The 22,943-nt window shown below is 56.2% G+C and overlaps 1 protein-coding gene and 1 long non-coding RNA gene across 3 annotated transcripts in view; both read right to left on the reverse strand.

Annotated features, from left to right (window-relative positions):
• Positions 1–22,943, reverse strand: part of TP53I11 (tumor protein p53 inducible protein 11) — a 456,279-nt gene that overhangs the window by 65,282 nt on the left and 368,054 nt on the right. The window lies entirely within an intron of this gene.
• LOC139040744 (uncharacterized) overlaps positions 1,107–22,943 on the reverse strand; it is a 30,478-nt gene continuing 8,641 nt past the window's right edge. For both annotated transcript variants that reach the window (XR_011495055.1, XR_011495054.1), the window contains one exon: positions 1,107–22,841. This is a non-coding gene — a long non-coding RNA (uncharacterized lncRNA). The remainder of the gene's footprint in view (positions 22,842–22,943) is intronic.

Here is a 22,943-nt window from a genome sequence, read left to right on the forward strand (position 1 = left end):
TTGGAGGTTCCACTGAGAGACCATTAGCTCAGATATTTCTTAGAGTGTAATGGAGCTGGGCTGAGAAACGGCTGTAACTAGACTGAGTTACCTGTAATCAGCCCTCCACAGCATCCTCTGCCTTCTTATCCTGTCAGAGTTTGAGCTAGGAGGGGGCTTGACTGCAATTTCGGACTTTTTTGGCTAAATTTAGATCCACGTATTTCAGGGCCCTGCACTGTAATCATTGTGAGAATGCACAAGATTATGCATTTTTTTCCTACCAATGTGCCTTTCCTCCATCACTGCCTTTTGGAGAAACTTGGGTCGGGCAGGACGGAGGATGAGGGGCTGGACCAAACAACCTCTTCTTTCCTTGAGAAAATGCCCTTCCGTCTTAGTGGACTGAGCCATCTCTCTGTGCCCCTCACTCCAGACCCTTCCAGGCTCCAATCTGACCTGCCATCCCGCACTCTGGTCCACGGCCGCAATGATTTCCCTTCGTTTCTGCAAAGTCTCTCCATGCACGGCTGAGGTTCTTGTGTCCACCCATACACAGACCAGCCCCTCCTCCGGGTGTGGACGCTGCCACAGCCCTTGTTCCTGGAGAAGAGCTTCTTTCTTCCTGGAATTCAGTTCGTTAAAATGTCGTTGATCCCACTGCTCTTCCCTAGCTCCATAGAAAGCTATGATTTTTATTTTTTCTGGAGTTTTCTTGTTGTTACCACAGGAACAGAGGTCTTTTACATCTCTCTACATCCTAATTGGAAGTCAAAACCTCCATGAGTGTGAGCTATTTCTATTATTAGTGGGCAGTGGTGCATAAAATGAGCACACACAGAAGAATATAATTGCAATGAAGATTAGCGCTAGGACGCAGATGTGTGTGTTCTCGGAGGGTCCTTTCTGGCAGGGTGCCCATTTTGCAGATGAGGTTAAGAGACACTGAGGACCTTCCAAGGTCACATCCCTAGCAGAGAACAGAGCCAGGATTTAAACCCAAGTCATCCTACTCTAGAATCCATGCTTTCACCCACTCTGCTGTGAAATAAGGATTTGAGTTCCATTCACTCAGAGTGTCAGGCATATCACAGCTCATCCGTGAAGGGTGTTCCGTAAAATGGCCGGCCCTTGGCTGGGTTAGGGACTGGGGACGCGGAACAGAGACAGCCCTTGACAAATATGTATCGAGTGAGTTAATAAACCGCCAGCCCACAACACGCACACACACACGCCCTCTCTTGACCTGGCGGAAGAGCCTGCTGTCTCAGAGGACCTGCGAATGTTCGGTCATAAACCCCAAACCTACTTTCCTGTCTTTTTGGAGCTGCCTCCTTCCCTTCTGACGGCCCGTGGCTCTGGGGAGTTAAACAAGTGGACAAGAGGAAATCTTGAAGTTTCATGACGGTCTCGTGTACTCAGACATCATCCCCGGAGCTTGCTAGGTTCCTGGCTCCAAGGCGACCCCGTGGGTCCTCACCAGAAACCGAGGTCCATCCACCCTGGGGCCAGGCCTTCGGGGACTCTGATGTGTAATTAAACCCGAGCTCCAGGGAGCGGCAGCCCTGCAAAGTCATCCCTGTGGGCTCCTTGCGGGCGAGGGCACAGCACACGTGCACATGTGGATGGTCCACCATCGCGGGAGCCTGTGCTCGGCTTCGTAGACTCTAGCGTAACTGCGACGGTCGCTGCATCAGATCAGCCGGTTCACATCCAGCTTTCTTACTTCCTGCTGTGCAGCCTCGAGCAGCACACTTAACCCGCCGGAGCCTCAGTCCCCCGTCTAAAGCACGGGGATGGTAAACAGAACCCACGACCTGGAGGGGTGGGCTAACCGGGCCAGTGCTCACTCGGGTCTCGCACAGAACTTGGCATACAACAAACACTCAAAAATGTTAGCCATTCTTAGTACTATTGGCTATTGGGCTGTATATTACCAAGAAGCAGGGCTAGGATGTGCATGAGAGTCAGTGTCTGAGTGTTTTGGCCATTATCCTGGCTTTCTCACCCAGGCAGCTAGTTCACAAGGCAGAGTCCAGACTACCCCAACATGCTAACTCAGAAGATCTGGGGTGGGGCCCAGGAACCTGCAGGCTGGCCAGCACCCCAGTGATCTGGATACGGATCCGGGGCCCCTCTTTGAAGATCCCCCTTAAGCTGTCGCACCTTGCTGCTTGGGGGCAAGCACTGCGCCTAGAAGGCGGTCTGGAGGGGACCCTCATGACGCCTGCCCACCAGCACGTCTCCTCTCTGCACTCTGCAGTCGGGACAAAGAGAACCTTGCCCACCTCCCGGGCCTGGGAGCCCCAGGGAACCAAGTCCAGAGCTGTCAGCGTGAGCCTTAACACGGCAGGGCTGGAGTGCTCAAGACCAGCCCCATCCTCTTTCCAGTCTCAGGAAACGGCAGGCTGGGCTGCAGTCACCCGCAGGTAGAAGGCTCTCAAGTTGGGTCACAGAATTGACAAATCAGGCTGGTGACCTGCTAGGCTCTGAATCTACGTGAGGTGGCCCAGCTCTGTTGGCCAAACAGGTTTCACCCCACGGGCCACCTCTGGGTGACCGCGGCTGCTTGGGGTGCTGTGGACAAGGATGCAGAGGCTGATTCTGGGTCAGCGGCTCTCAGCCAGGGTCAGTTTTGCGTCTTGGGGGATGTTCAACAATTTCTGGAGACACTTTTGGTTGTCACGGCTGGGGTGGGTGGGGCAATGGCATCTAGTGGGTGGAGACCGTGGTGATGCTGAATGTCCTACGGTGCACTGGACCGTGCCCCCCAAGCAAGAAGTACCCTGCCCGAATGGCAGTGATGCCAAGGCAAGAAATTCTGCTCCAGGCTCATGGGAAAGAGGCAATGTCTGGCCTGGCTGGGGAGCGAGTGGGGTTCGTGAGTGCTCACAAAGGATCACTAGGCATCGCTGAGCGCCTTTTATGTGAACATAGAGACCTAAAGAGATGCAGCCCAGAGGAACTGGAGCGGAAGAGACGCTACACATGGAACAAAATCATAAAAAGCATAATCATAATAAAAACCCCAAACCTCTAAGTCCAAAGAGAGATAGCAGAAGATAATGCGTCCATGAAAAAAGAACACGATGCCGTAAAAAATGAACACAAGAGCTCCTGGGGAAAAAATATGATAGCAGAAATATAAAACCCAGTTGAAGGTCTGGGAGGCGAAGTTGAGGAATTTCTCAAGAATACGTAGCAAACTAAATCATTGAAAATGGAGATACACGATAAGAAAGTTAGAAGACTGATACAGCTCTGATGCTGGAATTGTAAGAGTTCTAGAAAGAGAGAGAAAATGGTGGGGAGGAAATGTCAATAAAATAGTTGAGGTAAATTTCCCCAAAATGAAGGACATAAATCTCAAAAGCCAAAGGCCCCACAACAGCTCGGTGCCGACCTGAAGCTGGACTTCCGTCAGGTCCACAGGGAGCTCCAGGACGCTGGCAGCGCAGAGGAGAGTCGACCAGAGAGACAGAAGCAGAACGGGAGGGCTTTACCCTGCCCAACAGCAGCTCTGGGAGCGAGAAGATGGAGAGAAAAGCTTTCAAAATTCTGAAGGAAAAGCGGTCCTCGCCCAGAATGCTACATCGAGACAAAAATCAAAAACGTCCTTAGACACGCGAGGGCTCGAGAAGTCACCTCCTGCCTCCTCTTTCTCAGGAAGCTGCCAGAGGATGCGCTCTGCTGAGAGGAGGACTGAGCCAGGGAGCAGGACGAGGTGGGGTCCAGGAGGCAGGACATCCGGCTCCAAGGAGAGGTGGCGGGTCCGCAGGCAGACGGGGGAGAGACAGCCCAGGGCGCCAGAGGCAGAGGGCAACATGTGCAGTTTGGTGAAACTGATAAAAGTCAGATGTGAGTAAAAGTCCTGGGAAAGATTTGGACAATTGGCAAAGAGTTTGAGGTTAAAAAATATTAGTGATGGGGGGAGCTGGCCCGCTGGTGTAGCGGTTAAGATTGTGTGCTCCACTTCAGGGCCTGGGGTTCGTGGATTTGGATCCCAGGTGCAGACCTACACACCACTCATCAAGCCATGCTGTGGCGGTGTCTCACATACAAAGTAGAGGAAGACTGGGACAGATGTTAGCTCAGGGCCAGTCTTCCTCAGCAAAAAGAAAAAGTTAGTGACCAGTATACAGGAAACTATGCAAATGAAGAAATTGTAACAGTTGTAACGCTGAGTACCAGTCTCATAAAAATCACGGCGCAGCTACTGGGGAGAGTGAGAGGGGCGGCAGTGGGGGGTCAGAGGCAGGGGAGCAGACGGATTACAAACCGCCTCTCCTATGGCGGGGAAACCGTGAGCAATGCCTGAAAGTGAAAACCACACAGAACGATACAGGCACGTGAAGGGAGTGATAGGGAGTGAAGAAGACATGGGTCAGCGGAAGGAATCGAAACTGGAGAAGCAGAAGAGGAGAAGAAAGGGCTGGAAACTGCAGCTTGTCTTAACCAACCGCCTCAACCAGCAACGGATAAAAATTGGAAATCAAAAACAGTACAACTCGGGGGCCGGCCGCATGGCCGAGTGGTTGAATTCACGTGCTCCGCTTCAGCCAACCAGGGTTTCACCAGTTCGGATCCCGGGCGCGGACACGGCACCGCTCATCAGGCCATGCTGAGGCGGCGTCCCACATGCCACAACTAGAAGAACCCACAACTGAAATTCGCAACTATGTACCGGGGAGGTTTGGGGAGAAGGAAGAAAAAAAGACCGGCAACGGACGTTAGCTCAGGTGCCAATCTTTAAAAAAATAAAAACAAAACAGTACAATTGGAGCACGTGTGAAAACTGATGGAATCTGAGTCGAGTCTGTGTCTAAGCTGATAACATCGTGCCGAGGTCAGTTTCCTGATTTTGACTGCATCCTTGGGTTGCTCGAGACAGCGTCGCCGGGAGGAGCAGGGTGCAGGGTACGCGGGAACTCTCTGAACTATTTTTGCAACTTTGGGCGAGTCTTAAACAGATTGCAAATAATAGGTTATGTCAACAGCAACAACCACAACCAGCTACATCAGGCGAGCGCGCTGTCCCCAAGCCGCCCCTTGCAGCGGGAGGACCGGACGGCGTGGCTTCCTCTGCTCGGGTCCAGGTGGGGGCCCAGGGGCCTCGGACCTCCCGGGCGGGCGCAGCCAGACACGGCCTGCAGACGGGCGTTGAGAGAGTCCAGGGCCACCATTCGGGCCGCCAGGAGAGGAGGTCTGTGCCTGAGCCTCCGTGCGGCCAGGGGGCCCTGGGAGGGGACGGCGGCAGAGTCTGGAATGTTTTTCCCGGCAGCTTTTCGGGGAGTGGAGGGGGAGAAGACACAAATCAAACCAGAAACGCTCCTCTGGTACCGTCCTTTTAAAAGGAAATAAGCACCTGCGAGTCGCCGCCGGGGAAACAAACTTTGATCATGCGCTGGGGGCACCGCGTCCTGTCCAGCTGGCCCTCCCGGCTGGAGCTGCCGCGAGAGGGAAGGCGCTTGAGGGCCAAGGAGCCAAGCAGGGCCCGCCTGCCAGATCCTCTCGTCCCATCCTTGGGGGGCAGAGGCAGAAACGAGGGGAAGGAAGCAGAAAGAATTGGTGGATTTGGAGTCAGCAGGATCTGAGCTTAATTTAGGGCGGACCCCAAATCTACTTCAAACTGCGTGGCCTCGGGCCAGAGCCTCGTGCTTCCTGGCCCTTATTTTCTTCACCTGACTGCGGATGTCCAGTGTGCAGGCTGGAAATCAATCACTGCCAGACCTTGGACACGGTGTCCCAGAACATCGCCATTTTACATAGGAAGAACTGTGACCCAGAGATGTTAAGCAGCTTGCTCAAGATCACACAGCAGGTAAGGGACCAAACCAGGATGGGAACCTGTTGGTGTGGGTTTCAAGTGTGGCTCCACCAAAACCCACACGCTTCCCAGTCTTGGCCACTCTACCCTAGTGGGCTGTCAGGCATTCACAGATCTTTACTGAGGACCTACTATGTGCCAGGGAGTGTTCTGGGAGCTGAAGCTGCAGCATGGACAAAAGAAGCCGGTGCTCCGAGGAAGCTGGCGCTCCAGCGGGGGATGCTCATCGGCGTGGGCGGGAGAGAAAAGGCAGCTGAGAGGCCTGTTGAGCACTTGTGACCCTGCGCGGCCAGCATCCTGGCTCTTGGAATGACGGGGACAGGCAGGGCCGGCCTAGGGGCAGTTAGCTCAAGGACCATCTTTGCTGAGTAAGCTCCAGGCCATAGAGGTCAAGAGCTAACTCCTTCCTAGACCCCGAGGGGAGTATGGGGACCTCGGGGACAGTTCCTGCGGCCTCTGTGGACGGCTGCCCCCTGGGGTCCCTGCCCACTCTCTGATTTCTGGACCAGCAAGGGGCACTGGACTTGGGGCCCAGCCCTGTTTGTCTGCTACTTGCTGTGTGACAGAGGGTGAGTCCCTGCCCCTCTCTGAGCCTCAGTTTCCCCACCTGAACAGTTTAGGGGTTGGACTTGCTGAAGTATAGGGGCATCTTTAAACCCTGGAGCCTTTGGGGAAACATCCATTTACTCAGCAACCGTGGGACGCTCCCACGTGCCCAGGGCTGAGTTACGAGGAGCCACACAGATGTGGCTCCTGACCTTGTGGAGCTCACAGAGGGCCACAGAGGTTAAGCCAACAGTGACCGAGTGGCCACTTGGATGCGTCTGTGACAGACGCTGTTGAAGGAGCACCGTCATCCATCTCTTCCAGGAAGGAAGAGCGTGGGGCCCTCCAGGTGGCTTTTCTGTTGGTGGAACTTACGAGGCCGGGTGACCACAGGCGACAGCATGGCGGGTGTAGGGCAGGCCCGAGGAGGAGGGCCTGGGAGATGGGGCAGTGGGCACCCGGGGGGCTCTGCAAAGGCAGGAAGGCGTTTGCACCCCAGGCCCCCAGACCAGGTGCAGGGGCTGGAAGAGGCCACCGCTTAGCATCTCCTCCAGCCCCGTGGGGTTCGAGGGGAGGGTCCAGTGGCTTCTCATCACTGTCAAGACACTCGGCATAAGAAACGGTGCTGGCGGGGGTGTCCGGCTGAACCGAGTTTGAATCTCGGCTCTGAGACTTGATGGCTGGGTGACCCTGTGCACTTGCTTTGCCTCTCTGAGCCCTGCACACCAAGTGTGTAAGGCAGGGCTGTGGGGCTCGGCTGCACCAGCTGGTCGGAGTGATTAAGGGAGGTAACACGCTGGGTCGTCTGGCTCAAGACTTCAACAAGCCGCACTGCTGCCCATCGGCCCCACTTCTGCTTCAGACATTCTTCCAATCTATTCTGTCAGTGCCGGGAAAATGAGTTTTTTAAAAATGCAAGCCTACCACGCCACTCCCCGCTTCGAATGCCTGCCACTCGAGCTGGAAGGAAGTCGGCCTCCTCACCACGGCCTGCACAGTCACACCAGCTGCCACACTGGTGCTGTTTCTCAAATACACCAAGCATATTCCAACCTCAGGGCCTTTGCACTTGCTGTTCCCCCTGCCTACAACACTGTTCCCTCTATCCATAGCTAGCAAACTCCCACTCACTTTTCGAGCCTCATCTTAATGGCACTTTTTAATGGAAGCTTCCCCAGGCTGGACCCGTCTCCTCTTCCAGCTCCTGTAAGATCCTGTATGTTTCCTTCAAATCACATGCTTATCCTTGTGTTATGTGTTTAATGTGTGTTTGTCCCACGAGAATGTAAGTTCTAGAGGACAGGGACCCCCTGCCTTGTCCACAATCGCGTCCTCAGTGTCCGGTATCGTGTTGTTCAGGTGTTCACTGGTGCCCAATATAGTTTGAGACTGAAGGATTATATGAATGAATGAATGAATGAATTTATCATCCCACTTTGCGTTTTCCCTGGGTGAGGGCTTCAGGTGACCTCAGGAACAATGGGCATCACCCAAATTTTGCAATAGCAACTGAGACTTCAGCACTCCCGGCCTCTGTTCCATCCCTGCGGGAATCTTCCAGCGAATTCCGTGAAGCTGCTCAGCTGCGTGGGTCTCAAGTCCCCCGGCTTCCCGGGGTGCAGGGAGGCAGGGCCGGGGCCGCAGGTCTGTGCAGTGCTTGGCCCCGGGATGGGGTGGCGGGTCTGCAACACAGGGCGCCCACCGGCCCACGACACCAACGCCTGGAGGTGGGGAGCCGCGGGGACGTCAGTGTTAGCCCAGGGGCGTCCCCTGCGGGGGAGAGGGATCTGCAGGGGGGGCCCCCCCGAGGGTGGGGACTCGATGCCGTGGGGGGAGACGCGGGGCAGTCTTGGGACAAGGCGGGCACATTCTGCACGTGGAATAATGACGATGGTCAAATGGGGCCGCATCCCGCATCTGTCCCCGCTGGGATCCGCGCTGGCTCCTGACTCGCCTTGACCGCTAGACGGTAGCAGGTGACGTCTGGGCTTCCCAGGCCTTGCAGCTTCCCCGTCGCCGTCCTGGAACCCAGCTGCCGCCAAGGAAGCCTCCTCACCGCCACTGCCCCCCGCCCGAGAGGCCACGTGGAGGCGAATGCGGCACCGGCTGACGGCCCCAGCGGTGTGAGGGGGAATCTACACCAAGCCAGCCTGCCTCCTGCCTCAGCCACCATGTGGAGCAGAGCGCCCGTCCCAGCGGAGCCTGGCCCGAATCACGAGCCATCAATGGTCGTCTTAAGCCACTGAGTTTCGGGGTGACCTACTTCACAATAATAGATAGCGGATACACCTCTCTGTCTGCTGTCTCCTCGGCCAGACTTTTCTTACTCTTCTTGTCTCCCAATCACAGCAAATCTCCCCATCATGGTAAGAGCATGTAGCAGCACCAGACTGACCTGGATAAAAATTCTAGTTCTCCCACAGACTTGCTGTGTGACCATAGACAGGTTTCTTAACCTCTCTGAACTTTATTGTCCTTCATCAGTAAGATGCAGATACTGATTGCACACAGTGGGTTATTGTGGGTTCTGGTGAGGTTGAAATGAGATAGTAATACTCAGTGGCTGGCACATAGTGTGTGTTCAATAAATTTATTAAATATCAAGAAATATTTACTAAACACCTATGTGTAGCTCTGATCCTGGAATTTGGGGGCTGAATAAGACAGACCAGGGCTCTGCCCTCACAGGGCTTGTATTCATTGGTGGGGGAAGACAGAATAAACACACAACAACGAGACAATGACAGATGGTTGTACAAGCTCTGAGGCACAAGCTCTGAGGGACAGGAAGTGACAGAGGTGTGACACAGAAGGAAATGAGGGCAGGCCTCTCTGGGACGTGATGTCTAAGCCGAAACCTGGATGATGAGGGGCCAGCCACTGGAAGATGAGGAGAAAGGGTGCTCTAGCAAGAGGGAACAGCACGTGCAAAGGCCCTGGGGAGGGATGGCGGTGGATGAGACTCAGGAACCCAGCGCGTCTGCAAGGTGGTTATTATTGTTGGTGTTATTGACATCGGCTCAGGTTCAAGGCCGGACCCAGAGCGAGTGCTCAGTTCATGCTGGACAAGTGGCTGGCGAGGGAGGGGTTCAGGCATAAGCTGCCTAGTGTTTCTGTGGAAACCCACGGGCTCCCTGCTGATCACCAGAGAGGTTGCCTGGGGCCTCACTCCTCCGGCCCTGGCCGGCCCTGGGCTGGGACACTTCCTGAGCCCCAGGAGAGAGTCACATCCTGGTCCTCTGCGCCTCGCCCTGAGCCTCAGCTGTCAAGTAGGCCATGCAGGCATGTGGAAGTGTCTTCCTCCGGTGCTCACACGCGCGTGTGCACACACCCACGCACACAGACAACACACGGGCCCAGGCGGCCCCGGACAGGCTGCAGGGTCCCAGCCCGCGTGAGAGCCCGGGCCGGGGAGGCCGCTGGGCCCCAGCCGGCTCTGCAGTAGGAAGCGCCAATGCTGACGGGGGTGAGTGGCCAGTCCACCACCTGGACGAGGAGCTGGACCGAGACTCAGCCCCGGGGCAGGACGTCAACACGGCTGTGCCGGCGAGGCTCCAGGACCGAGCCCCGCGGCCCCACCTGACCGCCGAGGAAGCGGGCCGCAGGGGTGGGCCAGCCTCGCTGGAGGGCCCGGAGAGCCAGGCGGCAGCATCCGTCTGTACCACACGGTCACACCCAGGCACACCCAGGGCCACACGTGGGAAGGCGCACGCAGAGCCTGCTCCGAGTGAGCGAGACAGGAGCACAGACACTGGGACGCACAGATGCACAGACAGACGCGAGCAGCGCACACAGACACAGCCGGCCCAGGAGGACGCGCTCTCCTAGGAGAATGTGACATACACACCGCGATCCGACACGAGAAGACGGACACACACAGACACACAAAGCCGCAGACACGTCCACTGCGGCCGTGCCCGCCCGTCCCAGATAATTGTGCCAGAAAATAGAGCCACCTGCTCCTGGCCGAGCCGTCGCCCGGCAGCGGGGAGCCGGCTAATGAAGGCTTCACAGGCAGCTGGCATGTTCCCGGCTGCCCAGCTGCCGCTCGGCGATAGAGCGGCCGCCAGCCCAGGTGGCCTCTGTGACAGCCCCAGGGAGCCGCCTGGCCCAGTCGCTCGCCCCTCCTCCCTCGCTGGACCCTGGATGACTGCCCCCCTTGCTGTCCTGAAGGGTCCTTCTGGGGCTGATGGCCCTCCTACGAGGATGCCGGGGGACAGCTGTCCCGGGAGTCGGAGGTCTGGATCCGCAGAGGCTCCCCGGCAGTTCCCAGCTCCCCGTGTCAAGGATGCTCAAGGAGCTCAGTCAGCCGGGGACACAGTGGGTGGACGTTCCCAGCTGCCGTCTGCCTTGTCCAAGGGCTAAACTCAGTCGCTCTGACCAGAGCGCGACTCAGTTTCCCTTAGTTGCCATGCTGGGCTTGGCTCTTGGCTGTTCCCTCGCACACGTGGACATCTCTGCCACCCTGACCCTCGTGCTCTTCCTCCTACACACCGACCTCACGCCCGCCTCAGGGCCTCTGCGCCTGCTCTGTTCTCCGTCGGAAACACCTCACCCCGTCCTTGCCTGGCTCCATCCTTCTCGCCACGCAGGTCTCAGCTCCCACAGCGCCTCCTCCGAGAGACCCGCCCAGATCTACTTGAGTTAGAATATCTACTCCAAGGGGGCCCCTCAGTTATCTTCCAAGTCCTGGCTGCTTGTTAGAATCGCCCCGGGGAGCTTGAAAGATCATCCACCTTGAAGGCCCTGTGAAGGGTCATCAAGTCAGACTCCCCGGGGTGTGGGGCCTGAGGGAGGGTGTTTTTAAAAAACTCCCCCTGTTCCATCAGGACAGCGACTTCTTGGCCCGGGGACTTTTCAGTGGAAGAGGAGACGCCGGATTCTGCAGCCGCCTCACCCCGCCTCACGCTGCTGTTGGCGGAGCACCTGCTGTGCGCAGGGCCTGTGCACACGTGCTCCTCGTGACCTCAGCATGCGCCATGTGGCCCTTACTGGGCACCAAGTACCGTTCAGGGGCCTCTGCGTGGGGCGGCGCGTTTCACCCCAGCAGCTCTACAAAGTGGGAGTGTCATCATCCCCATTTGACAGATAAGGAAACTGAGCCCCAGAGAGAGAAACTGATCCGAAGTCAGGCAGCTGGGTAGAGGTGGATGGGGGATGGACCTGGGCAGTGGCTCCAGAACCCGCTCGCAACCCGATGCTGAGCTGCCTTTGTTTTATTTGGTCCTCACGTCGTGACACGACATTTTAAAGACATGGAAACTGTGGCTCAGAGACTCAGGAGATTTGGCCGAGGTCACACAGCCAGGATTCAAACCCGCGTCAGTCTGACTAAAGCAGAGGGTGCAGATGTCCTCGTGAGCCCTCTCGTCCTTATTCCTCCACCTTCTGGAACGGCTTTAGGGGCAGCCGGGAGATGGGAGATCCGAACCAGCCTGGGTCAGCCCACCAGCTGTCCACGAGTGGATTTGACAATGGTCGTAACTGACACACGCGTGGCAGCCACTGTTTGAAGCCCTTGACGCACCTGCACTCCCATGACCCTCAAAGAGAGCCTCCTCTCCCAGAGGAAGAAACAGACGCACAGAGAGGTAAGTCACCTGCCTGGGGTCACACAGCCCGTGAGCGCAGAGCCGAGACCTGAGCTCAGGCCAGCCGGTTCCGGAGTCTCTGCTCTCGGCCTCTGCACCACCCTCCCTCTCAGCTGCCTTGCTTCCTGAAGCTGCTTGAAACTCACTTTTCTCTCCTAGGAAATGGGTACATTAGTCCTACCTCGTTCGGGAATTGGAGGACAGAACAAGAGCGTGAATGTGCAGGAAGGGACAGCGCGTCCTGGGCATCGGCTAAGGGAGGTCGTTGGGCCCTGGGGACAGAGCCATGTCCTCATCCCGCAGCGTCCAGCCTCGCACGCATCTCACACACGGCAGCCACCACGCTGCCATGGGACATGGACACAGGCGGGGACCTTTGGAGGCCTCCAGCCTGCTGTTCCCCCAGAGAGGTGGAGGGCCTGGGGCCCCTGGATCCTGCGCTCAGTGTGGGCACCTTCACACGGCTGGTAGCCCCCACGTGCATCCCTGGCCACCCTCCGTCAGCGTGTAATCACTGTTGCGGGCGATGAGCTGCGTCCCCCGGGGTGACATCTAGAGCAGGGCAGAAGACAGCCGGGCAACAGGGAGATGGAGACGGAAGAGAGGACGGGCTCGGGGACCAGGGGACAGGAGGGCTCCGAAGAGGAAAACCGCGTCCTCAGGTGACCTTGCCGCCTGGGTGTTCAGCTCCAGCCCTCCCTGAGTACCGTCCGCCCTGAAAAGGCCGGCGTTGGGCCCCCCAGCTCCCTCTCTCACGAGGATGTGAAAACACGTCCATGGAACCGGCAGGCCGGGATGAAAGGCTTTTTATGAGCCTGTAATGTTCTCCGGATGCGCGTGACATCACGGAAACCCGCGACAATCATCAAAGACGTCCTGTCGGCGGGGTGTGAGGCAGCCTTCAGGCTTCCAGGCTGCGGCTGTCTCCCCGCGAGCAGACCATTTGCACGTCCCCGGGTGTGTTATTCCTCACTCTGGGCCTTCAGAGGAACCTCCAAATGCGCAGTCAGGCTGCCCGGCGTCCGTGAGCTCCGCTGCGCCCCCGGGATGCCATGGGAGGTGGTAAGGATGGCGCCGCGCCTCGGAGGTGCCATAGTCTCTCCTGCGCTCTTCCCTTTGCTGAGGACGCTCCCTGTCTAGCCAGCCTGGCAAGTTCTTCCCGGTCCTTCAAGTTCAGCTCCAGTATCACTTCTTTGGGGAGGCCTCCCCGAGCCCCCGTCCATCCCAGCCCCGATGAGGCCCCGCCCCTCACTCTCGGTTGTCCCAGAAGAAGCCTTGCCGGGGCTCCTCCACTCCTCTTCCCTCACGTCAGCTTCCCAACACCACCTTCGGGTCCACCCAAAGCCACTCGTGCGGTAGCACAGCGGTTCTGGAAGCGCGGCCCCTGAGCCAGCAGCGTCAGCGTCAGCATCCCCGGGACCCAGCTGGAGATGCGGATTCTTGGTCCCATCCCCCCAGACCTACCGAATCATCTGAAACTGGGGGTCGCGCCTGGAAATCCTTCCACAATCCCTTGAGGCCACTCGGCCGCAAGTTTGAGCACCTCTGTGGTCAGAAGATGAAGGAAGCTCATGCCTAACCCAGCACAGATGATGGAAATGACGATCACAGCAGACACTGCCGGGAGGGCCGCGGGCCGGGCACCCCACGCGCACTGATGCCCCACAGCAACCCGGGAGGAATGTATGATGCACCCGTTACACGGACGGGGAAACTGAGGCTCAGACAGTCACTCCCTTCCCTGGAAAATGAGTAAACGACACAGCCAGCTGCCAAACCCCCCTCACTCTGACCGCCAGGCCCATGTGTTCCCCAGGGAGTACGTCCGCGTGATTCCCGGGTTTAAAAGAGGAAAAGACCACAGCCAAGTCAGGTTTTCCCTGAATTTTCTATTTCCAGAGTACAATGTTAAAAGATTATATAGTGGATTAAAAAAACCCCACATTGTTGCTTCCTCCTCCCCACCTCGCATCTCAGCTCTCAGAAGCAACTATTTTCAATTCTTTCAGTTGCTTTTCTTGGTATTTACTTCCACACTGCAAAATATTTGCATCTCATATTATCTTTTGATTCATCCGTATTAGACCCGACCCCTCAAATGATGAGGAACGGGACTGTGGCTCACGGGCAGCCCCACCCAGGGCCACCACACAACCCCAGCAGGCACTGGGCACATCGCAAACGTCTGTGATGCAATCCACAGTCAGGGTTTCAAAACTGTGGCCAAATAAATGTCGTGGCTGAGCCAAGTAGTGTACTATCATTCATTCCTTTCTTGGACTTTTCTTTTTTTCCTAGAATAATTGTTGTGGCCTTTGTTTCTTGGCTCCTGTGATATCCTTTTTCTTAGTTTGCCTCCTTATAGAATATTCTAGAACCATCATGAGTTCCATCACGCCATAGAGTGTTCTCCCTGAAAATTGCAGCATCTTCCAATAAATCCATATTATCAATTTAGATCCTATTCAGCTTTAAGTATCTTACGTAAGAGAGATCTGTTTACTTTCCATTTGGTTTTCCTCAAGTGACAAAAATCTAGAGGCAAATTCCAGGCAGGCGTGGAAGACCCATGACCATCAAAGACCGAAGCTCTTTCTACCTGCTTGCTTCATTACCCTTAATACAGGGCTCCCAACTCCTGGTTCAGGATGGCTGCATGAGCTCCAACCGTCATGTCTGCATTCCAGCCATTAGAAAGAAGGATTCCTGAACTCCACATAAAGACAGTTCCTGCAAGTTGCTGTGACATTTTTGTTTACACTCTAGTGTTTATGACTTAGTCACGTGGTTACACCTAATTGAGAGGGAGGCTGGGAAATGTAGTTTTTATTGTGAGTGGCTGCAGCCCAGCAGAAAAACTGAAGCTCTGAGACAAGGCAGGACGGGAAGAACAGTAGGGGCAACCAGCAGGCTGGGCCACACTCCCTCGCGGTTGATTGTTTGGGCGGCACTCTGGCCCTCATCACCTTGCTGCGACCCCATGGTGGCCTCGTCCTGCATCTCTGGTACTGTCTCTCCTCTCTGTGCTCTGGGCACCTGCGCTCCTTGCCTGGGGGCCGCCCTCACACTGTCCTCTGCTGACCACCTCCCTGGGAGCCCGGCCCACCCCTGACGGGAGAAGTGCTACCTGCCTTCCAGTTCCCAGACGAGATGACAGCTCCTGGGAGACCCGCCCCCCGATCCAACCCCGGCAGGGCCTGCCCGGTGCTCTGGCACCTCCTGAGCCCTCCTTACAGCGTCCACCGCTATGTCGTCAGAGACTGACTTATGGAATGATGCTCGCTCACCCTCTCTCTCGCCAGACTGCACAGTCCTCACCTCCCTATCCTTCCAGAACCGACCCAAACGCCCCCTCCTCCAGGAAGTCTCCCGGTGCGCCCTCTGAGACAAGTCACCCTCCCCGAGTGCCCACAGACCCTTGTCACGATGCTTTCTGCCACACGGCATTGACTTCAGGAGCGTGTGGCAGCTCCTCTCTGAGCTCGTGAGGCCCTGGAGGACGGGACCATCACACGCCGGCGTGGGAACAACCTGGGAGAGCCTCTGATCCCACAGGAGAATCGCCGACCCGGAACCAGGACCCCGGCGTGGCCTCTGGCTCAGCGAGTCACATCCCGCGAGGGCCTCGCTGTCCCTCCTAGCCTCTTGTGGCTCTTCCAGATCTAATGTCCTCTGACTTGCCACCTGGTTCGGCTCGGGGCTGCTGACCCCTCCCCAGCCGGCCTCTCTCCATGGGCCGTGGGCTCCTGCTCCCTGGGCTTTGTTTTCCATCTAAAAATCAAAGGAACAGAGATGTTGGACGCCGGGCTTACAGGGAAAGCAAAACAAAACAAACCCATCAGAGTAAGGGGGCTTTTGTTAACTGAACAGCTGGCGCCCGAGTTCCTCATGGCAGGAAATGTGACACGGTTTGGGAGAAAATATTTTGACAAGTGTTGAGGAGGAAGGTAGGAACTCGAGGGCCCAGGGCCAGATCCTCGGAGCAAGCGAGGACCGGGCCTGGGAGGGGAGACACTGCAAGCGGCCGGGGCGCGCAGGACAGCGGGGGGTGAGGAACACCGGAGAGCAGCAGAATCAGAGCTCACATCTACGGGAGCCTTGATGGGCACTAAGGATGGGGGTACGTTTCGTGCCTAACACATGGCAGAAATCCACGGCTTGATAATAAAAAAGGACAGAAAGAAAAGGAAGAGGGAGAAAGGGAGAGAAGGAAAAGCACAGAACAGGAAAGAACAAGAAAGAAAAGACACAGGAACCGCGTCTGGCTTCCTGAAGCTGGGGGAGCCTGTGAGGTCTATGAGCTTGCAAGGACTGTGGCTACGGAGGAGGGAGCCCAGAGAGTAAAATGGCTTAAATGAGAATGAATGGCTTTCTTTCTTAGCGAGGAGCTGAAATGCTAAGGTGGTTCTGCTCCATGAGTTTTTCAGGCCCTCAGCGCGTGGTCCAGGAAGGCACATGCATGTCTCCGCACAGCAGCCGGCAGGAGGGGACATCGGGGAGGCGGATGTCCCTTCCGCTCACACTCCACCATCTGTGGTCTGCTCAGCGGGCCCCCCGGAGCGAGGGAGCTGGGCGGCATAGCTGTACCCTGACGGCCGTTGGCCCAGCGAACTCGTCTATTACTCTGTGAGCCGGGAGATGGCTACTGGGGGCAGCCAGAAGTTTCTGCCACAGATGGAGATTGGGGAGCACACGGGAGCGCTCAGAAGGCTGGGAATCAGGCTGGGAAAACTGATGGGAACCGAGGGTGGCCCCAGGGCAGGACTCACAGCCACGGTCACGCTCACGGACGGGCTGGCTGGGGCACGTGGCCGCCGCTCCCTCTGACAGGACTGCCCATCCGTTCCCGCATCTTTGCATTGGGACCCAGAGGGGAGACGGTCAGTTGGCGGAGGCGGGGTCCCCGGCCTGAGCCTTGGTGGCCAAGGTCTTCCGTGGAACGAGAGGGGCACCGGGTCCACCCACACCGCGCGGACGAGAATTCCACGGGAGCTGGAGGCCTGGCAGCACGCATCCCCCGAAAAGAGCCAAAAACAGATGTCCACAACGCACGGGAGTCATTTCACCCTCACGAGTACCCTTCGGAGCAGGTGGGGTGGTAACTCCCAGTTGTCAAAGTGAGAAAGGTTAAACATCCCAGTCGCTGCTGGAGGCCTTCCTGCGAGCTGGACTACGCTGTGGGTACCTTACGATCGCTGGTTCTTCAGTTTGTCTGAGCTTTGGGAGCGGTGCCATCGGCAACCTCACTTTAAGGAGGCCCCCAGAGGTGGGGGAAGATGCCCAGGGTGGCCCAGCCGGTGCGTCGCAGCAGAGCTGGGATGGGAACCCAGGCCGTCTGGCCCCGAGGCCGTGCTCACAGCTGCTCCGCTACACTCATGACAAAGGGAAGAGGCAGCGGCTGTGCGTTCTGAGACGAGGCCCCCGCCCCCCAGGTTTCCCCAAAGAGTTCTCAGTAGAAGATACTGACCGCATGAATATTTTATGTAAATGTTTGTTGTTCTTGCTGTTCTGGAAATCGAGCCAATGTCGGGGTCAGTGAGGCACAGAGCAGAGGCAGCACTTCCAGGAATCAGGGACCCAGGAGAAGGGACAGCGAGGAGGGTGGGGACCCGGGCGCCCGCTGCGCCCCGCTCGGACTGGGAACAGCAGAAGTACAGGGGAGGCTTTGCGGAGTCACGGGGACTTCCCTGGGTCTTGGAACAAAGGGCATAGAGCCGAGCTCATCTGGACCTCAGAGGCAGGATGGCCAGCAGCTGTCATCTGAGTCACCCGGTCTCGAAAGCCAGCAAGCCAGGGCCGCAGCCTCCACCCCCATCGGCACACCGCCGCCCGGGTCCTCGGTCCCGCCGCTGCCTGGGAGCCCAGTTCACCAATGTGGGTGTCACCTGACAGGGTCCTGACCCCCTGTTCTAACAAGGCGCTCCAAGCAGGCTGCGGCCACAAAGCAGAAGGAATGAGAAAACACGTGTGCAAAATCCACCGATGGGTTATCTGTCCCCAGAGTTCACTCAGATCATCCCAGGATCTCCCCAGGTGCCGGGCGCTGGACCTCACAGGGACGTCGCTCACCTCGGAGGGCGTGGAAAGGGCTCTGGGGAGCCCGACTTCGGAGACGTTGCTCTAGCCCACCGCAAGGTCCCCCGGTCAGGCTGTGGCTGATTTAAGAGCTAGAATGTGGCAGCTGTGGGTGCTCAGAGGCCTGCCGTGCACACACACTCACACACACACTCACACACATTTGACGCCCCCAGGCGTCAAGGAGCCCCAAGGTGTCACTCAACTGCTCACACCACACTGACACCACTCATCACATCCCCGGGGCTGAGGGGTCCAGGTCCTCTCAAGCCGTGGAGATCCAGCCCTCAGACTCCCAGGCCAGGGAGTTTGTTACCAGTGACACATGTTCCTAATGGTTATCATTATTGTTGCCCAGCCATCAGCTTTTAGCCTTTCCAGCACCGTAAGCGGTATTTAGCCCTTGACATCTGTGACCCGGGACCCCCCGCATGTGCGAGGGAGAGACTCACACCCGCCCTGCGGATGGAGAGACACGAGCTTGGAGAGATGCACTGATGCTCACACGGTCACGGAGGGCAGGCCCAGCACGCCCCGCTCGGTGCAGGTGGAGGGCAGCAGGGCTAACAGTCACTCTTCTGGGACCCCAACAGCCATTCCAGAGAGGCAACCTGGAGAAAAGGTCCCGTGGAGAGGGCCAGGGGTTGGCCAGCAAGGCCGTGTCCCCTAAAGTCCCCTCATCTGAGTCTCAGGAGACACACGGAGGGTTCTCGCCGGGACCCAGCACCCCAGGGGAGGAGCCCAGTGATGCCTGGAGCACGGATGGGAGCCAACCCTGGATATATCGTGATTTCTCCTCTACGCGAGAGGACCTACGATGAAGTAAAATTTACAATGAGCCGCAGTAAGAGATTAACCACAAGAGCTTAGAATAAAATAGAGCAATTATAATAATATCCTGTAATTAAAGTTGCGTAGATCTTACAACCTCAGCGCATGATCATTTTCTTCCCTTATTAAGCTGAGAAATTTCACCTTTTCACTTGACGGCTTCTCGTTGGCACATCCGAATTGCCAGCATCACTGCTCTTGCGCTTTGGGGCCATTATTAGGGAAAACAAGGGTTCCTTGAACACGAGCTCTTGACACCGTGACAGTCCTTCTGATAACCGAGACGGGTACTAACGGACCAACGGGCCGGTGGCGTGCACAGCCTGGATCCGCTGGACGAAGAGATGAGTCACGTCTCAGGCAGGACAGAGCAGGAAGGCAAGACATTTATCATGGGGCTCAGAACGGCTCGCAATTTAAAACTCATGAATTGTTTATTTCTAGAATTTTCCATTTAAGATTTTTGGACCATGGTTGATCGTGGGTCAGTAAAACCACAGAAGGTGAGACTGTGGATAAGAGGGCACTGCTGTGAGTACACAAAAAGAGAAAAGAGAGAGAGAGAAGCGTAGAAAAAAGACCATATAGAAGATGGAGAGAGGGGGAATAAAGGAGAAGAAGATTCTTTCTGGGTCTCTCCCAGCTCCGGGTTCCATGAGGTCTGACACCTGTTGGTTGCCGGGACCTCTGTACCCTCCCTGACCTTACTCGAGCTATTTCGAGTGGTTTCTATTCCTCTCAGCTGAACAATCCCTAAGAGAAAAATAGGAACCAAGAGTGGGCTTGCAATAACCAGCACTCAGAGGAAGCATGAAGCCATCTGTGGGATCAAAGAGAAGCGGGCGGCAAGGGAGACCCTGCTGTTGACTGTGCGATGGCCGGGTATCCCCCCACTGCAGTCTGCCCCTCTGCCACACGCGGCGCTGAGTCTCCCCACCAGAGCTGGAGGCTGTCTCTGCGTCCCCTGGACTCTAGGCTGAGCGTGTGGCAACAGAATCTGGCGGAAGTGAGGCTGTGTGGGTCTCAGAGCTTAGGCCTCAAGAGGCCTTTCAGCTCACATTTTTCCCTTCTCGGAACTCTGCCTTGAGCCCAGGCATGTGCGGAAGCCCCGGCCAGCTCCTGGAGGACGAGAGGCCACGGGGAGGAGCGAGGCCCTGGCCCACAGCCAGCACCGCCCCCGCTGTGTGAGTGAGGCCTCGGGCCCTTCCAGCCCAGCCAATCTCCCAGCTGATGGCAGCTCTGTGAGTGAGCCCAGGACAAACAGCAGAGGGCCCCTCGGACGATCGTGAGAAATCCCAGATCGTTGTTTTTTTTAAACCACTAAGTCGGGGTGTCATTTTTTGATACAGAATTTGATAGCAGTTACAGAAATTGGCACCCGGGACCTAGGCTGGTTTCGTACCCAAAGCTAAACCAAGCGCACTGGCTCTGGGACCCAGAAGATGGGTGGAGGCTGGAAGGGCAGAGGGACCCGTCAGTGGGAGCTGGATGAACGATGAGGAAGTTGCTGTTGGAGGCTGGAGAAAGGGTGACACGTGTTACATCGCAGCAGAACAATTGGCAAGGTTGTCACCTGTGGAAACTTGGAAGATAGAAAATTATGGATAATACTTGGAAGATACATAATTATGGATAATAAAACTTGGAAGGTAGAAAAACAAACGAATTACGGATCAGGCTCGGGTTTTCCCAAGTAAAGTGTGGAGAGAACGCACCAACTTTTAGAGAGGAATGGGCTAAAGGGAGAAGTCTTCAGTTTGCAAGCAGAATTCAGAGGCAATATGAAGCCACTAGGACACGCTGGTCTGGAAAATAGCACTGTTTCTTATCCCTACTTCCTCCTCACAAAGGATTCTCAGAGTGAAAAATGTCCTTGGGGTAAAGACGGAATCCAGCGCGTGGCTGTAGGATCCTTTGTTAAGGCCTCACAGTGACTTCAGGCTGGACCTCATCGGCCTTCTCAGCTGTGTACTTTAAGAATCCTATGAGTTCTGGTCTATAACAGTCTGGAGCACCCAAAGTAGAGAGAGATCTGTCTCGAAAAGAATGATGTCCTTTGGGGCATTGAGTGCCCCCAGATATGATTCATAGGAAACCGCTGGCATCTGAGAGAATTGTACTGACCGGAGTACTTCTGGTGTGGACGAACACGGACTGAAAGAGTTCAAAATGAAAACAGTCCCCTAAGTTTCGCAAGCAGGAAGCAGGCCAAGAAAATGACTCAGCGGCAAATATTTCTTATGGGGAGAGAGAATCTCTAGAGAGCAGAGCCAAGAGCCAGCAGGGGGAGAGGACAGCTGATGGGAACAAGGGACTGAGGGCCACCCCAGCAGTCAGACAAGGTGCACGTCCTGTCTCCAGAGCAGGGGGACTCAGGACTTGTGCCTGGTCGGATTTCAGAATTGCTACGGACCAGCGGTGGCCGCGTGCCTGCTGTTCCTCCCTCTTTAAAAAGGAAGCGTCCATATTGTCTCGCCGTTGTACACTGAGTGTGTGAGGGTTAGGTCATTCGTCTTTGATGAACAGGAGCCATCCACATGCAGACCTGGCCTAGACCATGAGGCTCGGGGTGTCGAGCCTGACACGTAATTGGGTCGGCATGTGGAGTCTTGGGAGCAGGGTACACATGGCTTCTGGCAATGAAAGTGAATCATTTGTGGCCAGCTGGCGGATGCAGTCGATTTTTTAATGGCTACAAATCCTTCCATCCCAGTCCGTCTGCCCCTACGGGACACGATTGTGCTGAGTCTCCCACGCGGAGGTGGAGCCCTTTTCTCCTCCCCCATGAGTCTGAGCTGGCCTTGCGCCCGGCTTCCACCCGCAGAATCGGGCAGAAGTGAGGTTGCGTCACTTTCGGAGCCTAAAGCTCAAGAGACCTTTCAGCTTCTGCCTTTGCCCTCTGGGAACTCTGCCCTGAGACGCCGGGCTGTGAAGACGTCCGGGATAAAAGACCACGTGCAGAGAGCAGGACACAGCACCACAGCCACCCCGGCTGGCCTGGTCCCCGGCTGACCTTCTGGCTGGATACGGGCAAGACAAGCAGAGCAAGGGCCCAGGCGATTACGGAATCAGGCAAAGAATAAACTGCTGTCATTCTAAGCTACCGGATTCTGCCTGGCTCATTATGCAGCAGAGCGCACTAGAACAACTCCGCCATCCCAGCGGCCCGCAGCGGACGAGCCCCAGGCTGGACTGTGGCCCTGTGGAGAGGGGGCCTCGGGGAGCGTGTGGCTGCTGGAGTAAGGATGTTGGTGCTGCCGATCACTCCTTCTGGTCCATGTGAAAGGGGAGAGACAAACCCTAGTCCAGATTTTCCAGCTGGAACCAGAAAATTTTTTAACCGGGGCAATTTTGTAGCTTTTGCTTCCATGCAGCCCTCTGAGACAGCTGAGACCAAATCCAGAAAATCATCACGCACCTCGCCAAACGGCGGCGGGGGAATTTTCCGCCATTCTGGCTTTCTGTGATTAAAATGAACTCATTTAATGAAAGAGACTGGCAGAGGAGGGGGAAATGGGGCATCCTAGGCAGAGAAAAAGCTTTGACCAAAAGCTCAGGGGTGTGGCGTCAAGGAGACCTGCCGTCAGACCAGTGTTAGACCAGCGGTTTCCTAAACTTCAATGTGGGTCAGAACCCCTCGAGGGCTTGTTAAAACCCAGATGGCTCAGCGTTTCTGATTTAGCAGGTCTGGGTGGTGTGGGGAGGGCAAGAATTTGGTTTTCTAACAAGTTCCCGCGTGATGCTGACGCTGCTGTTCAAGCAGATACCACACTTTGAGAACCATTGGCCTGAATTCCACCCCCAAACAAATAGAGGACCATTTTTCTCATCTTTCAGTGGGTGTTTGGAGCGGTAGTTCAGGCCTCCACAATGCCATCAGGAACCCAAGAGTTCCCATCTGTCTTCTTGGATATCTTTAGCTTGCTGGTTTTCATCCTTATGCTTGAGATCTCATGGTCACAAGATGGCTGCAACGGCTCCAGAAGTCATGTCTATATTTAAGGAAGGAAGAGGGTAGAAGTTGATCTATACACTAGTGGAGTTTAAACTCTTTATCAGGAATTCAAAGCTTTCCTTGAAAGACCGGCCCGCCT

Source organism: Equus asinus, chromosome 17 (genome assembly GCF_041296235.1).
Source record: "Equus asinus isolate D_3611 breed Donkey chromosome 17, EquAss-T2T_v2, whole genome shotgun sequence".
Lineage (NCBI taxonomy): Eukaryota > Metazoa > Chordata > Mammalia > Perissodactyla > Equidae > Equus > Equus asinus.